Genomic DNA, 12,160 nt, shown 5'->3' with positions numbered 1-12,160 from the left:
ACGGTGCGTGTCCTACCCTCGTACACCGAAGTCCCCCTGTCCCTCGACACTCCCCACTGTTCACGGTGCGTGTCCTGCCCTCGTCCGCCGAGGACCCCCTGTCCCTCGACACTCCCCACCGTTCGCGGTGCCTGTCCTACCCTCGTACGCCGAGGTCCCCCGTCCCTCGACACTCCCCACCGTTCACGGTGCGTGTCCTACCCTCGTACGCCGATGACACCCCGTCCCTCAACACTCCCCACCGTTCACGGTGCTAGTCCTACCCTCGTACGCCGAGGTCCCCCCTGTCCCTCGACACTCCCCACCGTTCGCGGTGCCTGTCCTACCCTCGTACGCCGAGGTCCCCCGTCCCTCGACACTCCCCACCGTTCACGGTGCGTGTCCTACCCTCGTACGCCGAGGTCAGCCTGTCCCTCGACACTACCCACCATTCACGGTGCGTGTCCTACCCTCGTACACCGAAGTCCCCCAGTCCCACGACACTCCCCACTGTTCACGGTGCGTGTCCTACCCTCGTTCGCCGAGGTCCCCCTGTCCCTCGACACTCCCCCACCGTTCACGGTGCATGTCCTACCCTCGTACGCCGAGGTCAGCCTGTCCCTCGACACTACCCACCATTCACGGTGCAGGTCCCACCCTCGTACACCGATGTCCCTCCGTCCCTCGACACTCCCCACCGTTCACGGTGTGTGTCCTACCCTCGTACGCCGATGTCACCCCGTCCCTCGATACTCCCCATCGTTCACTGTCTGTGTCCTACCTCGTACACCGAGGTCCCACCGTCCCTCGACACTCCCCACCGTTCACGGTGCGTGTCCTACCTCGTACGCCGAGGTCCCCCTATCCCTCGGCACCCCCACCGTTCATGGTGCATGTCCCACCCTCGTACCCCGAGGTCCCCCCCCTTCACTCGACTCCCCGCACCGGTCACAGTTGTCGGAGGGTGGGATCTCGCTGACGACGGTGCCCCTCCCTCCTATCACAAGAGGCTCCTGCCAAGACCAAATACGGCCCGCTGAAGGATGAGGACCGTATCTTCACCAACCTGTATGGCAGGCACGACTGGAGGTGAGAGGAATTCAGAGGCGATCCCTAACCGAGGGGAGATGGTCGCAGGCTCAGGGAGAGAGGTGTCCTCTCACTGTGAGGGGAGGAAAACGGGGACGCTCTCTCACAGGGATAACATCACGGTGACGCTTCCAGACAGTGGAAGGGAAAATGCAGGCACTCCACTGAGGGGGGAGCGGGATGGAATTTGTGGACATTCCCTCATTCAGGGATTGGGGTATTTGTGGACGTTCCCACATTCAGGGATTGGGGAACTTGTGGACGTTCCCTCATTCCAGGATTGGGAAATTTGTGGACGATCCCTCATTCAGGGATTGGGGTATTTGTGGACGTTCCCTCAGAGATTGGGGTATTTGTGGACGTCCCGTAATAGAGGGGTTGGGGTATTTGTGGATGTTCCCTAATTCAGTGGTTGGGGTAGTTGTGGACGTCCCCTAAACCAGGGGTTGGGGTATTTGTGGACGTTCCCTAATTCAGCAGTTGGGGTATTTGTGGACGTCCCCAGACAGAGGGGTTGGCGTAGTTGCGGACGTCCCCTGTTTGAGTAATGGATCTTTCTGGCTGCTCATTTTTTAAGGGCGGGGGAACTTGTGATGCCCCCGTACTTAACGGGAGGGGGTGACTTTTCTGAAGCCCCCAAGGCGAAGGGTTATCAATTCTGAGTTGCCTCCATCTGGGACGTGAATGTCAGCACTCCCTGATCTGCCAGGGAAATTCGGACGCTCCATAACTCACAGGAAATTGGGGGCACTCCCTCGCTATCAGGGTGATAACAGGACATAAATCTTTTTCAATCCCCTCACTCTTTTCACCTTCTTCCCGCTCCCCTCCACTCTTGTCCCCCCAGGCTGAAGGGGGCGCTACGGCGGGGCGACTGGTACAAGACGAAGGAGATCCTGCTGAAGGGGGCGGACTGGATCCTCGGGGAGGTGAAGACGTCCGGGCTGAGGGGTCTGGGAGGGGCCGGGTTTCCGACCGTCATGAGGTGGGGCTTCATGAACAAGCCTTCAGATGGCAGGTGAGGAGGGAGCTTCACTCTGTGTCTGAACCCGGGAGTGTGTGATCGGACGGTGTGGAGGGAGATTCACTCTGTGTCTGACACTGGGAGTGTGTGATGGGACGGTGTGGAGGGAGATTCACTCTGTGTCTGACCCCGGGATTGTGTGATGGGACGGTGTGGAGGGAGATTCACTCTGTGTCTGACCCCGGGTGTGTGTGATGGGATGGTGTGGAGGGAGATTCACTCTGTGTCTGACCCCGGGATTGTGTGATGGGACGGTGTGGAGGGCGATTCGCTCTGCGTCTGACCCCGGGTGTGTGTGATGTGATGGTGTGGAGGGAGATTCACTCTGTGTCTGACCCCGGGATTGTGTGATGGGACGGTGTGGAGGGAGATTCACTCTGTGTCTGACACCGGGAGTGTCTGATGGGACGGTGTGGAGGGCGATTCGCTCTGCGTCTGACCCCGGGTGTGTGTGATGGGATGGTGTGGAGGGAGATTCACTCTGTGTCTGACCCCGGGATTGTGTGATGGGACGGTGTGGAGGGAGATTCACTCTGTGTCTGACCCCGGGAGTGTGTGATGGGACGGTGTGGAGGGAGCTTCACTCTGTGTCTGACCCCGGGAGTGTGTGATCGGACGGTGTGGAGGGAGCTTCACTCTGTGTCTGACCCCGGGAGTGTGTGATGGGACGGTGTGGAGGGCGATTCGCTCTGCGTCTGACCCCGGGTGTGTGTGATGGGATGGTGTGGAGGGAGATTCACTCTGTGTCTGATGCTGGGAGTGTGTGATGGGACGGTGTGGAGAGAGATTCACTCTGTGTCTGACCCCGAGAGTGTGTGATGGGACAGTGCGGAGGGAGAGTCACTCTGCGTCTGACCCCGGGAGTGTGCGATGGGACGGTGCGGAGGGAGACTCATTCTGTGTCTGACCCCGGGAGAGTGTGATTGGACGGTGTGGAGGGAGATTCACTCTGTGTCTGACCCCGGGAGTGTGTGAGGGGACGGTGTGGTGGGAGATTCACTCTGTGTCTGACCCCGGGAGAGTGTGATGGGATGGTGTGGAGGGAGATTAACTCTGTGTCTGACCCCGGGAGTGTGTGATGGGATGGTGTAAAGGGAGATTCACTCTGTGTCTGACCCCGGGAGTGTGTGATGGGATGGTGTGGAGGGAGATTCACTCTGTGTCTGACCCCGGGAGTGTGTGATGGGATGGTGTGGAGGGAGATTCACTCTGTGTCTGACCCCGGGAGAGTGTGATGGGACGGTGTGGAGGGAGATTCACTCTCTGTCTGACCCCGGGAGTGTGTGATGGGACGGTGCGGAGGGAGATTCACTCTGTCTGACCCCGAGAGAGTGTGATGGGACGGTGTGGAGGGAGATTCACTCTGTGTCTGACCCCAGGAGTGTGTGAGGGGACGGTGTGGTGGGAGATTCACTCTGTGTCTGACCCCGGGAGAGTGTGATGGGATGGTGTGGAGGGAGATTCACTCTGTGTCTGACCCCGGGAGTGTGTGATGGGATGGTGTGGAGGGAGATTCACTCTGTGTCTGACCCCGGGAGTGTGTGAGGGGACGGTGTGGAGGGAGATTCACTCTGAGTCTGACCCCGGGAGAGTGTGATGGGACGGTGTGGAGGGAGATTCATTCTCTGTCTGACCCCGGGAGTGTGTGATGGGACGGTGCAGAGGGAGATTCACCCTGTGTCTGACCCCGGGATTGTTTGATGGAACGGTGTGGAGGGAGATTCACTCTGTGTCTGACCCCGGGAGAGTGTGATGGGACGGTGTGGAGGGAGATTCACTCTCTGTCTGACCCCGGGAGTGTGTGATGGGACGGTGCGGAGGGAGATTCACTCTGTCTGACCCCGGGAGTGTGTGATGGGACGGTGTGGAGGGAGATTCACTCTGTGTCAGACCCCGGGAGTGTGTGATGGGACGGTGTGGAGGGAGATTCACTCTGAGTCTGTCCCCGGGAGAGTGTGATGGGACGGTGTGGAGGGAGATTCACTCTCTGTCTGACCCCGGGATTGTGTGATGGGACGGTGTGGAGGGAGATTCACTCTGTGTCTGACCCCGGAATTGTTTGATGGGACGGTGTGGAGGGAGATTCACTCTGAGTCTGACCCCGGGAGAGTGTGATGGGACGGTGTGGAGGGAGATTCACTCTGTGTCAGACCCCGGGAGTGTGTGATGGGACGGTGAGGAGGGTGATTCACTCTGTGTCTGACCCCGGGAGTGTGTGACGGGACGGTGTGGAGGGAGATTCACTCTGAGTCTGACCCCGGGAGAGTGTGATGGGACGGTGTGGAGGGAGATTCACTCTGTGTCAGACCCCGGGAGTGTGTGATGGGACGGTGAGGAGGGTGATTCACTCTGTGTCTGACCCCGGGAGTGTGTGACGGGACGGTGTGGAGGGTGATTCACTCTGTGTCTGACGCCGGTTTTCCACCCCCTTCAGTCTCTTACTCGGGACCTCAGTGGATTCACGTCGATTTTAACTGCGGGGGTCAATTTGCCAGAAATGGGCTTTGGTGGAGATGAGATCCGGGGCTCCAAGACTCTGCTTGTCCAACCTCCCTCAGCCTGGAGCTGAGACGCTACTGTGTCAGTGTGAGGAGCTCCGACCCACTGTTGCAGTGCACAGGGTGTGGTGGGCAACAGAAACCTCAAATAAAACTCGAGTCCGACACAAGACAGGAAGATACAGTGGTTTATTGATTTTTTATGAGATATATCAATGAAACAATGTGTGAGCTGCTAACGTGCGGGAATAAATAATCTGCTGACAGTCACACACAATTAACTGACCGGCGACAAGGGGTGACCGGTTGAATAATAACCAGTCCCGTTTCTCACCGTCACTCTGCATCGGGGAACTGATTATAAAATTATAAAACTGATTATAAAATCACACTTCGGGGCCGTGTCCGGGATCGCTGCAGATCCAGGGTCACTGCCGAGGGATTTGTCCATTTAACATCATTATATCGGCCAGGCTGCCGAATGCACCGTCCTCAGCAAAGGGGGCAAAAGGATTCTCTCCCGGGACCATCCCCCCCACCCCGGGACACCGGTGTCCCAGACTGAGCCCCGGACCCCGGGCTCTTCCTGTCCGGGTAATTCCCCGGGGAGTCACGTGGGGAGTCTCCAACACGCACTTCCGGCGGAAGCTGCCCCGCCGGACAACAGGCGGAAACACGTCACTGCGGGACCGCTGCGAGCGACGCACACAGCGCGAGGCCCGTGCCGGTTCCGTTAAAACCGTTGGGAATCAGCCCCGGCGCGCGGCCGTTAAAGGTAAGGGCGGGAGTTAAAGGGGAGGGCGGGGAGTCGGCCAAATGTCCCCACCCCGCGGGCGGGGATGTTCACACATTCAGATCCACCATCAGTCCGGGTCTGGGTTCCTGGTAAGATAAAGGTTAAAGGCTAAATGTCCTCAGATCCACCATCAGTCCGGGTCTCACTCCCTGCAGAGATCCCAGTTCCATCATCCCGGTCTCACTGAACCGATTCCCCCCCAGCCTGAAACAGATGGGAGAATAAAGATGAAATAAACAGATCACACAACAGTGTCAGTAACAGGGGACCGGGGTTAATGTTTCAACAACACTCACAGACAAATATCACCAGAAAACCCGCGGATCCGCTGATATTTTATCACATTGAACATTAACACAAACACTCACCGGATCTGCTCCAGTTTATTACCACTCAGGTCCAGATCCGTCAGTGATGGGTTTGTACTGAGAGCGGAGACGAGATCCTCGGCACCAGAATCTGTGAGACCGACATCCCTCAGCCTGGAGATGAGAGAGAGTGAGGGTGAAGGACACAGAGAGACAGGAGACGGTACAAATCCCCAGTGTTTATCAGTAACACAATTACTGATCACATTAATGTTCAGTGTCAGACACCCAGTGACTGTAAACACAATCTCCCACAGTCTGGTACTTACCACAGTCTCTGTATTTTACACTCCGGGTTCCTCAGAGCCGCAGACACCAGTTTCACTCCTGAATCTCCCAGTTCATTAACACTCAGGTTCAGATCCGTCAGTGATGGGTTTGTACTGAGAGCGGAGACGAGATCCTCGGCACCAGAATCTGTGAGACCGACATCCCCCAGCCTGGAGATGAGAGAGAGTGAGGGTGAAGGACACAGAGAGACAGGAGACGGTACAAATCCCCAGTGTTTATCAGTAACACAATTACTGATCACATTAATGTTCAGTGTCAGACACCCAGTGACTGTAAACACAATCTCCCACAGTCTGGTACTTACCACAGTCTCTGTATTTTACACTCCGGGTTCCTCAGAGCCGCAGACACCAGTTTCACTCCTGAATCCCCCAGTTTATTATTGTTCAGTCTAAACACGAACAGACAAATTGATGAACATTGTGATTAAAATCGTCCGTCTGAGGGCATTTCTCTCACCCGGATATTTCAGGCAACATTAAACCCTTCAGTGATTCACAGATCGTAGATCCCATCACTGTCAATGTCCCTCACTGCCCAGCTCCAATGAATTCACCGAATGTCAGTAATTTCGTCTGTCGGTGTGACCCTGTAAACTCCACATATTCTCTCTCATTCCCTGATGGTTAGAAAAGTGTTCCTGACGTGAGACAGTCGGAAAGGGCAGGTGTGAAGGGGAGAAGTCAAACAGTGAGGAAGATTTGAGAATCGGGAAATGTCGATGGGAGATGGAGGAAGAGACATCACCTAAGGTAAAGGATGGAAAGACACAGAAGGAAGCGGATGTGGAAGAGAAACCCCAGTAGAGGAGGGGGATGAGGAAGAGAAATCCCACAGGAGGAAGGGGGAATGGGGGAGATTGATCCCACAGGAGGAAGGGGGACAGTGGGAGGGAGATCCCACAGGAGGAAGGGGGACGGGGGAGGGGGATCCCACAGGAGGAAGGGGGATGGGGGAGGGAGATCCCACAGGAGGAAGGGGGATGGGGGAGGGGGATCCCACAGGAGGAAGGTGAACGGGGGAGGGAGATACCACAGGAGGAAGGGGGACGTGGGAGGGAGATCCCACAGGAGGAATGGGGACGGGGGAGGGGGATCCCACAGGAGGAAGGGGGACGTGGGAGGGAGATACCACAGGAGGAAGGGGGACGGGGGAGGGGAGATACCACAGGAGAAAGGGGGACGGGGAAGAGAGATCCCACGTTAGGAAGGGGGATGTGGCAGAGAGATCCCAGAGGAGGAAGGGGGACGGGGGAGAGGGATCCCACAGGAGGAAGGGGGATGGGGGAGGGAGATACCACAGGAGGAAGGGGGACAGGGCAGAGAGATCCCACAGGAGGAAGGGGGATGGGGCAGAGAGATCCCAGAGGAGGAAGGGGAACGGGGGAGAGGGATCCCACAGGAGGAAGGGGGACGGGGCAGAGAGATCCCACAGGGGGAAGGGGGATGGGGGAGGGAGATACCACAGGAGGAAGGGGGACAGGGGGAGGGAGATACCACAGGAGGAAGGGGGACGCGGGAGGGGTGATCCCACAGGGGGGAAGGGGGACGGGGGAGGGGAGATACCACAGGAGGAAGAGGGACGGGGGAGGGAGATCCCACAGGAGGAAGGGGGACGGGAGAGGGGTATCCCACAGGAGGAAGTGGGATGGGTAAGAGAGATCCCTTCGGAGAAAGCGGGATAGGGGAGAGAGATCCCACCGGAGGAAGGGGGACGGGGGAGGAAGATCCCAAAGGAAAAAGGGGGACGGGAGAGGGGTATCCCACAGGAGGAAGTGGGATGGGTAAGAGAGATCCCTTAGGAGAAAGCGGGATAGGGGAGAGAGATCCCACAGGAGGAAGGGGGACGGGGCAGAGAGATCCCACAGGAGGAAGGGGGACGGGGGAGGGAGATCCCACAGGAGGAAGGGGGACGGGGCAGAGAGATCCCACAGGAGGAAGGGGGACGGGGGAGGGAGATCCCACAGGGGGGAAGGGGGACACGGGGGTCAGATCCCAGAGGAGGAAGGGGGACGGGGGAGGGAGATACCACAGGAGGAAGCGGGACGGGGGAGGGAGATACCACAGGAGGAAGGGGGACGGGGGAGGGGAGATACCACAGGGAGGAAGGTGGACAGGGGACGGAGTGCCCGCAGGTGGGAAGGGGGACGACGCCGAGGGATCCCACAGGAGGAATGGGCACGGGGGAGGAAGATACCACAGGGCGGAAGGGGGATGGGGGAGGGGTATCCCACAGGAGGAGGGGGGGACGGGGGAGGGAGATCCCACAGGAGGAAGGGGGACGGGGGAGGGGAGATACCACAGGAGGAATGGGGATGGGGGAGGGAGATCCCTCAGGAGGAAGGGGGACGGGGCAGAGAGATCCCACGGGAGGAAGCAGACGGGGAAGAGAGATCCCACGTTAGGAAGGGGGATGTGGCAGAGAGATCCCAGAGGAGTAAGGGGGACGGGGGAGAGGGATCCCACAGGAGGAAGGGGGACAGGGCAGAGAGATCCCACGGGAGGAAGGGGATGGGGAAGAGAGATCCCACGTTAGGAAGGGGGATGTGGTAGAGAGATCCCAGAGGAGGAAGGGGGATGGGGGAGGGAGATACCACAGGAGGAAGGGGGACGGGGGGAGGGAGATACCACAGGAGGAAGGGGGACGCGGGAGGGGTGATCCCACAGGGGGGAAGGGGGACGGGGGAGGGGAGATACCACAGGAGGAAGAGGGACGGGGGAGTGAGATCCCACAGGAGGAAGGGGGACGGGAGAGGGGTATCCCACAGGAGGAAGGGGTACGGGTAAGAGAGATCCCTTAGGAGAAAGCGGGATAGGGGAGAGAGATCCCACAGGAGGAAGGGGGACGGGGGAGGAAGATCCCAAAGGAAAAAGGGGCACGGGGGAGGAAGATCCCACAGGGGGGAAGGGGGACACCGGGGTCAGATCCCACAGGAGGAAGGGGGACGGGGGAGGGAGATCCCACAGGAGGAAGGGGGACGGGGAGGGAGATACCACAGGAGGAAGCGGGACGGGGGAGGGGAGATACCACAGGAGGAAGGGGGACGGGGGAGGGGAGATACCACAGGGAGGAAGGTGGACGGGGGACGGAGTGCCCGCAGGTGGGAAGGGGGACGACGCCGAGGGATCCCACAGGAGGAATGGGCACGGGGGAGGAAGATACCACAGGGGGGAAGGGGGACGGGGGAGGGGTATCCCACAGGAGGAGGGGGGACGGGGGAGGGAGATCCCACAGGACGAAGGGGGACGGGGGAGCGAGTTCCCACAGAAGGGGGATGGGAGAGGGGAGATCCCACAGGGGGGATGGGGGAGGGGAGATACCACAGGGGGGAAGGGGGACGGGGGAGGGGAGATACCACAGGAGGAAGAGGGACGGGGGAGGGAGATCCCACAGGAGGAAGGGGGACGCGGGAGGGGTGATCCCACAGGGGGGAAGGGGGACGGGGGAGGGGAGATACCACAGGAGGAAGAGGGACGGGGGAGGGAGATCCCACAGGAGGAAGGGGGACGGGAGAGGGGTATCCCACAGGAGGAAGGGGGACGGGTAAGAGAGATCCCTTAGGAGAAAGCGGGATAGGGGAGAGAGATCCCACAGGAGGAAGGGGGACGGGGGAGGAAGATCCCAAAGGAAAAAGGGGCACGGGGGAGGAAGATCCCACAGGGGGGAAGGGGGACACCGGGGTCAGATCCCACAGGAGGAAGGGGGACGGGGGAGGGAGATACCACAGGAGGAAGCGGGACGGGGGAGGGGAGATACCACAGGAGGAAGGGGGACGGGGGAGGGGAGATACCACAGGGAGGAAGGTGGACAGGGGACGGAGTGCCCGCAGGTGGGAAGGGGGACGACGCCGAGGGATCCCACAGGAGGAATGGGCACGGGGGAGGAAGATACCACAGGGGGGGAAGGGGGACGGGGGAGGGGAATCCCACAGGAGGAGGGGGGGACGGGGTAGGGAGATCCCACAGGACGAAGGGGGACGGGGGAGAGAGTTCCCACAGAAGGGGGATGGGAGAGGGGAGATCCCACAGGGGGGATGGGGGAGGGGAGATACCACAGGAGGAAGTGGGATGGGGCAGAGAGATCCCACAGGAGGAAGGGGGACGGGGGAGGGGAGATACCACAGGAGGAAGAGGGACGGGGCAGAGAGATCCCACAGGAGGATGGGGGAACGGGGGAGGGAGATACCACAGGAGGAATGGGGATGGGGGAGGGAGATCCCTCAGGAGGAAGGGGGACGGGGCAGAGAGATCCCACGGGAGGAAGGGGGACGGGGGAGGGAGATCCCACGGGAGGAAGGGGGACGGGGGAGGGAGATCCCACAGGAGGAACGGGGATGGGGGAGAGAGATCCCACAGGAGGAAGGGGGACGGGGGAGAGAGATCCCACGGGAGGAACGGGGACGGGGGAGGGAGATCCGACAGGAGGAAGGGGGATGGGGGAGGGAGATCCCACAGGAGGATGGGGGACGGGGCAGAGTGATCCCACAGGAGGAAGGGGGGCGGGGGATGGAGATACCACAGGAGGAATGGGGATGGGGGAGGGAGATCCCACAGGAGGAAGGGGGATGGGGGAGGGAGATCCCACAGGAGGAAGGGGGATGGGGCATAGAGATCGCGCGGGAGGAAGGGGGACGGGGAAGGGAGATCCCACGGGAGGAAGGGGGACGGGGCAGAGAAGATCCCACGGGAGGAAGGGGGACGGGGGAGGGGAGATACCACAAGAGGAAGGGGGATGGTGGAGGGAGATACCACAGGAGGAAGGGGGACGGGGGAGTGGGATCCCACAGGATGATGGGGGACGGTGGAGAGAGTGATCCCACAGGGGGGAAGGTGGACGGGGGACGGAGTGCCCGCAGGTGGGAAGGGGGATAGAGATCCCACAGGAGGAAGGGGGACGAGGGAGAGGGATCCCACAGGGGGGGAAGGTGGAACGGGGGGAGGGGGATCCCCTTAGGGGGGATGGGGTACGAGGGAGGTGTGTCCCCACAGTGGGAAGGGGGACGACGCCGAGGGATCCCACAGGAGGAATGGGCACGGGGGATGAAGATCCCACAGGGGGAAGGGGGACGAGGGAGAGGGATCCCCACAGGGGGGAAGGTGGACGGGGAGAGGGCGATCCCGAAGGGGGACGAGGGAGGTGTGTCCCACAGGGGGAAGGGGGAAGTCGCCGAGGGATCCTACAGGAGGAATGGGGACGGGGGAGGGGAGATCCCACTGGGCGGGAAGGGGGACGGGGGAGGGGGATCACACAGGAGGAAGGGGGACGGGGTAGGGGGATCCCACACGAGGAAGGGGGACGGGGGAGAGAGATCCCACAGGAGGAAGGGGGAATGGGGGAGAGGGAGATACCACAGGAGGAAGGGGGACTGGGGAGGGGGGATCCCACAGGAGGAAGGGGGACGGGGGCAGTGAGATCCCACAGGAGGAAGGGTGGATGGGGGAGGGAGATACCACAGGTGGAAGGGGGCGGGGGAGGGAGATCCCTCAGGAGGAAGGGGACATGGGAGAGAGATCCCACCTTAGGAAGGGGGATGTGGCAGAGAGATCCCAGAGGAGGAAGGGGGACGGGGGAGAGGGATCCCACAGGACGGAAGGGGGACGGTGGAGGGAGATCCCTCAGGAGGAAGGGGGACATGGGAGGGAGATCCCACAGGGGGGAAGGGGGAGACGGGGATCCCAAAATGGAGAAGGGGGAAGGGGTGGGGGATCACACAGGAGGGGTGAAGGTGGACGGGGGAGAGGGGGATCCGACGCGGGGGAAAGGGAGGCAGTACAGATCGATTCCACAGGGGTGATTGGGGACGGGGATCACAAAATGGGTAAGGGGAAAGTTGGGAAGGATATCCCACGGGGGGGAAGGGGTCGGGGGGAGGGAGATCCCACAGGAGGAAGGGGGATGAGGGAGGGAGATACCGACAGGAGGATGATCGAGGGGGGGGGATCGGGGAGGAGGGGCGATCTCCACAGGAGGGAAGGGGGGACGATGGAGGGAGATACCACAGGAGGAAGGGGGGACGGGGCAGTGAGATCCCACAGGAGGAAGGGGGACGGGGGAGGGGAGATATACCACAGGTGGAAGGGGGACCGGGAGGAGTGGAGATACCACAGGAGAATGG

The 12,160-nt window shown here is 60.7% G+C and overlaps 2 long non-coding RNA genes across 2 annotated transcripts; one reads left to right on the top strand and one right to left on the bottom strand.

Annotated features, from left to right (window-relative positions):
- The first annotated feature begins 399 nt into the window (after nucleotides 1–399).
- LOC132390143 (uncharacterized) lies at nucleotides 400–6,882 on the top strand. Its single transcript, XR_009510800.1, has 4 exons — nucleotides 400–1,068; nucleotides 1,916–2,086; nucleotides 4,527–5,365; nucleotides 6,676–6,882. It is a non-coding gene; the product is annotated as an uncharacterized LOC132390143 (long non-coding RNA).
- On the bottom strand, nucleotides 5,766–6,504 carry LOC132390144 (uncharacterized). The gene is made up of 3 exons (XR_009510801.1): nucleotides 6,350–6,504; nucleotides 6,024–6,194; nucleotides 5,766–5,868 (listed from the first exon to the last, which is right to left on the bottom strand). It is a non-coding gene; the product is annotated as an uncharacterized LOC132390144 (long non-coding RNA).
- Nucleotides 6,883–12,160: the final 5,278 nt, after the last annotated feature.

Source organism: Hypanus sabinus, unplaced genomic scaffold (genome assembly GCF_030144855.1).
Source record: "Hypanus sabinus isolate sHypSab1 unplaced genomic scaffold, sHypSab1.hap1 scaffold_784, whole genome shotgun sequence".
Classification (NCBI taxonomy): Eukaryota; Metazoa; Chordata; class Chondrichthyes; order Myliobatiformes; family Dasyatidae; genus Hypanus; species Hypanus sabinus.
This window is presented reverse-complemented; position numbering and strand designations above follow the sequence as displayed.